This window comes from Lolium rigidum, chromosome 7 (genome assembly GCF_022539505.1).
Source record: "Lolium rigidum isolate FL_2022 chromosome 7, APGP_CSIRO_Lrig_0.1, whole genome shotgun sequence".
In the NCBI taxonomy this organism is placed as follows: Eukaryota; Viridiplantae; Streptophyta; class Magnoliopsida; order Poales; family Poaceae; genus Lolium; species Lolium rigidum.
In genome coordinates, this window is record NC_061514.1 from 317,530,138 (window position 1) to 317,536,013 (window position 5,876).

The following is a 5,876-nucleotide window of genomic DNA, read 5'->3' on the forward strand; positions in this document are numbered from 1 at the left end:
GTGGCGTGGCGAGGAGGGTACCGTGGCGCGCGGAGGTGGTCGGGGTACGGCGGGGTACGGCGATCGACACGTGCCCGTGTCGCGCGCGTCCGTGCACGGGTGACGTCGCCATGCCGTTGGCGGCGTACCTGGAGCGTCCTGGGCGCGCTCCGTCCGAGTCGTGTCGTCGTCCTCTCGTTCAACGGCGGGTACGGGCAATCTCCTGAGATCATGGGCGACGTGTTTGGCAAGGTGGCTCGGGCTGGAGCAGCAGAGAGAGAGAGGTGGGCGTCGAGGTGGAACGTGGTCGGCATGGCCAGGTCCACGCCATGGCTGCTCTCCCCTGGTGGTTGCTTGGCATAGGCTTGGTGTAGGGGTGTCCTCTGGTCCTGGCTAGGGCAAGTAGTGGTCAAGGAGTGGTCTGGTTTGGTCAATTTCGAAATTGTGGTGATCTTGTTCTTGATAAAAAGTCTCTACTTTGCTGGCTCATATCTCTTGATTCATAATGAATTTGGTATGGTGCCCTTGACAAAAGTTGTTCATCTTGTTGTGTACTTGGATGACATGCAAAGATTTGGATTTGTTTAGTTTAGAAATTTTGAAATAGAGAGGCTCAAGTGGTGACCAGAATATAAAAGTCAGAAATGACCATTATCATATGTGATCATATTTCCAAATTTTAATTTGGTTTAAATGGTAAATCTTTGATTCCCAAAGTTGTAATTACTCTATAATAACATAACACAACTATTGGTGAAGATCAGATGGGTCTAGGATCAAATTTACAAAAATGACATAGGCCTTATGTTAGGGTTTTTAGGGTTCTTATGATATTTGATTTCTTTTTCTTTTTGATGGGTTTGATTTATGATGATCACTTGATCACTCTAGGGTTTTGGAGTTCATTACATACACTAAGTAACAAACATCATGGCATAGCACTCAAAATGCACAAGTCCTATGCAGGGTACTATATGCAAAGTAAAAGTTTTTGTTGGTTCTGAAATTTGGATAAATGGGAATTGTTCTTCTTCCTTTATTTGAAATTTGAGATGTTACACACTTGTTGAACTTGATTTCTTCCCGGCTAAACTTCTAGTTGATGATTTGCCCGTGCTAGCACTATCATTCTTCTTAGCAGTATCCTTGTCCTCAATTACCCTCGCAAGTGTGCGTGTATAGTCATCCTTCTTATCGTGTAAGTCATATTGCGATGGTGTGTTCAGAAAATCAAGAGCATATGCCTTTTTCTTCTCGGTGTATGGCGCTGGAGGTTTTTCCTTATGAAGTTGTTCATGCGTGTGTTTCTTTACAATGGCCCCATTTTCCTCTTCATGCGATCATAAGGACGGGGGGAACCTTTGGTACTTTTGGGAGGGGCGACAGCTTGCGGACAGGACTCCTGAAACGCTTCCGCTTGGGTGCATTCCGAGTCTTAGTGAGCGCAGGTGGCAGCACTAGAGATGGAGATGGACTATGGATGTCGTGGTCGTACCCATGGGGTGATGGTGGCGACATGTGATCAGTCGGAGGAGGTGATGGTGGCCTGCGATCATTCGGAGGAGGTGATGGTGACCTGGGACGACTAATAGGGGGTACCCAGCCTGGAAGCTTGATGTTTTTCTTTTCCCAAAGAATAATTTCTCCCAGTACGTCTCCGAGTGTATTCCGACCATCACCTCCAGGGATTACGAGCTGCAATGACTCCCATGACGGTACAACTGAATCCACCCCGACATGAGCATTGCCAGCTGGAATCTCATTGCCATGCCATGTTGCCGGCTCACCTTCAGCTCCAAATGCAGGTAAGACATAGCCGACCGCCACCTTAAGAGATACTTTCTTGAACACCTCATGGAGATCACAAGGTGTTTGCTCCTTGATTCCATCCACGGGGTCGCCAGGACCGCCATCTATCATCCGTGTAAGCGGGGCCTCCGAGTCGGCCACGCTGCTGCCTCGCCGCTGAGATATGCCGGCGGTATTATCTGGCCCGCGCTGTCCTTTTAGTTCATTAATCTTCCGCTGCTGCTGCTGAATCTCCCGCTGCTGCTGGTCAAGTTGGCGTTGGAACTCAGCCTCCGGTCATTCTGCACCTCCAGCTGGCGTTTTTTTGCTCTCGCTCGGCTTCTATAAGTCTCCGCGTCGTCCGGAAACCCAAGCGACCACGGAACACTAGGGCCAAAGCCTCATGTTCGTCCTCCCTTTTCAGGATTACCGATGACAAGCGTCAGCAAGTCTTTCTCTCCATCCGGAGCAAACTTCAGTTTTCCCGCATTAATATCTGCCGTCACTTGAATCCATTTTTCCCTGGGTATCTTAATCTTGCTGTCACTTTCAACATGGTCCCCTGTCTTCATGTCATACTCACAGCCATGCCCAAGGAACCAATTTCGAGCCCTAATGTCCCAGTTTTCTCGGATGGGTTCTGGAATGATTCAATTCCGCTGCATCACAGTCTCTTGTCCATCCCACTTAGGCATGTCTACTTGGTAGCCCCCTCGCCCCGTATGATGGTGATATACCTTTCCGCTTGCATTCTTCTTGTTTTTCTTTGACAATGCCACAGTATCCTCTGAGCTCTTGTACTTCACAAATTCTTCCCAGTTATGCTCCTGCTTCGATAGATAGCCTTCGAATAATGGAGGCTTCTTCTCGTCCTTACAAGTTGCCCATAACCGGTTCTTCCACGCCCGGAAAAGTTTTCCCATCTTCTGAAGAGCCCATTTCTTCACTAGCGCCTTCTGCTTGTCCATCTCAGTCTCCGATCCCAATTCTGGCAAAGTGAAATGTGCCATGAGGTCGTCAAAAAGCGAGTTTTTGTACCGATCGGAAACCTCACTTTCGGACACCTTCTTGGTCTTGTTCCATTCTCTAATAGTGATCGGGATGCGATCCCTAACCAGAACTCCGCACTGATTTTTAAATGTCGTTGCGACAGCTTTGGGTTCCACCGGTTGGCCTTTAGGTGATATAGCTGTAATTGTGAAGTGGTCTTTTTTGGTCAACTTCTTTGCCGAGCCTCGTTTCTCCAACTTATCTTTTGAGGCCTAAGAGAATAAAAATTAATTAATTTATATACATATGTACATATAGAATTCCATTAATGCCTCTAGTGATCGTATACCTCGCCATCACCGGAGCACTCGGCTTCTCCATCACTGGAGCCGTCGGCTTCTCCATCACCGGAGCCGCGGTCTTCTCCATCACCGGAGCCTCGGTCTTCTCGGTCGGCTTCTAGACCATCACGGATTATGTCCTCGACTATGTCTTCCTGTTCCAAGTCTCGATGGAATTCGAATGGATCCATTGTTTCTACAAAAAAAAAATCGATAAGTACATGTTCTAACCCTAACAAACCCTAACCCTAACCAAACTCTAACCCTAACCACGGATGGGGTAGGCTCAACGAGGGGAAGGCGGCGTGGAGCAGGGAGAAGAGGGCGCGTGAGGTAGAGGATCTCGACAATGCTCACGTGAGGGAGAGGGTATCGCCGTCGGTTGTTTGCGAGAGGGAGTGGGTGCCGGCGTCGGTTGTTTGCGAGAGGGAGAGGGTGTCGGTTGTTTGCGAGAGGGAGAGGGTGTCGGCAACTGGTGTTTGCGAGAGGGAGAGGGCCGGTGTCGGCGTCGGGTTCGTCGGTGGAGGAGTCGTCTGCTAGGGTTTGGCGACGAATTTAAAACTTAAACTAAAATTTGAACTAATTAAAACTTAAACTAAATTACTAAATACATATACTAATTAGCTATAAACTAACTAACTAAATACATGAACTAATTAACTATAAAAAAACTATACTAAATACGTATACTAATTAACTATAAACTATACTAAATACATATACTAACTAACTAAATACATATACTAAATTACTAACTAAATACATATACTAAAAAACTGTAAATACATATAATATACTTAATACATGGGCAGCGCTCAGCGCGGGCGACCGACGTGGGATAGAAAATCGGTTGCTGTCCGGCCGTCGGATCGCAATCTGCCGGCCAGCAATAGCAGCAACGAATTGTTTGCACTTTAGCACCTCAGGTTCCGTGAATTCAACCCGCAGTCCTAGATTCTTCTTTTAAACCAAAGAGGTATATATCATTGCCCCTGACTATTCCGATATTTACATACAAATGCCACCATGGTGATTTGTAACTAGAACAAAGAGTTTTGCAACAAAAATCTCTCGCCGCCTGTACAAAAAAAATACACATTTACAACAAAAGCATCACAAACATTCAAAAAGTAATGTTAAAAAAGATGTTAAACAACAATATATTTTTGTTGCAAATTGATTTACAACAAAAATCACCAACTATTTTCACAAAAACCGCAACCTATTACAACAAAAGGTCATGTGTTTCTAGCAATAAAAAAGTGATTAAAACATTTTATTTTGCTACATAATGATTGACAACAAAAGTTACCCACTATATCAATAAAAAGACACAAGCGATTACAACAAAAATCACATATTTACAAAAAATAAACATCGCCGATAAATTTGTGGCATGGTTGGCGGCGTTGTTCATGTCGTTGGTAGCATCTTCCCTATACTCGGTGACATCGACAATCAACAACGTCGTAAATATCGTCAATGATGTGATTGGCACTGTCAGTGACGATGTTCATACCGTCGATGGCGTGGTGCGGCAGAGCGGAAGCAAAGCGGGCGGTGCGACCGAGTGGTGGAGCTAGTTGGGCACGAAGAATTCAACCTAGTGTAACTCATGTTCTAAAAAAAATGCTAGCCAAAACTAGCTAAGCTAAGCGAATTGGTTTCATGCATACGTGGCACTAGTACATGGTAATGTGCACAGCTCGTTCAAAAAAAATAGGCACAGAAATAGCTAGCTACGCCAAAACTAGCTAGCCTAGTACGTGCATTCTCGTTGAAGACCTGGTCAGCGTGTGAGAAGGAGAGAGCACGCCGCTACACAGACGCATCCGGCCGGCGCGACGACCGATCGCTGGTCCGCCGATCGGTCGGCCGATTCAAAGTGTTTCCCTTAATACATATACTAAACATGATCAGGTTAATTCAGACATCAAATAGGTTAATTCAGACATCAAATAGGTACGTAGTTCATCTCAATTTGAACTCGGTTTGGATCCGTTTTACAATCTCGATTTGTTGTCCACTCGGTCCCATGGCGACGGCGGCGCACATGAAAAGGGCACAATCATCGTACGTCTGCATCGCTTAACAGATGGTGATCTACAATATAGAAGCACGGGGCGCACGCACGGCGGCCTGATCACCGATCGATGTCCACCATGGGAGACGACCGGCTTAGCGACCTGCCGGACTGCCTCCTCCACTCCATCTTGTCTCTTCTCAAGGCCCGGCAAGTCGTGCAGACGTGCGTGCTGTCGCGGAGGTGGGAGCACATCTGGCGCTCCGTGCCGTGCCTCGACATCGATCACCGGGACCTCGGGTCCTCGGTCGAGCTGTTCGAGGAGTTCGCCGACACTACAAGAAAAATGACACATAGAGACGTTCTAGTATCGACGCTTTGGTATTCGTCTTTAGGTGAAAATCCGACACGTAATTAAAGACGTTATATGAGACGTTTTGCATGTCGTCTTGCCATGACATAAGTCACGTTTCCGACTCTTTAAAACTTTCCACCTCTTTCTAAAAAGTCCCACCTCCTAAATTCCCTAGTTTACCTCTCCCGTCTCTTACCAGGCCCCTAAGCCACGACCAGATCTATGGAAACCTAGCGCCGCCGCATTTTGATCTCCCGGCAGTGCCTCTCCGTCGATTCCTGTGCAGCTACTGGCGACAATCTCCTCCCCTCGCTGCGCAACATCTTATTCTGCTCAAAAACGGCATCGACGTGCTGCGCAGAGACCCGATCCAGCCGCACTCGCCGCGACGGTGCCCTCT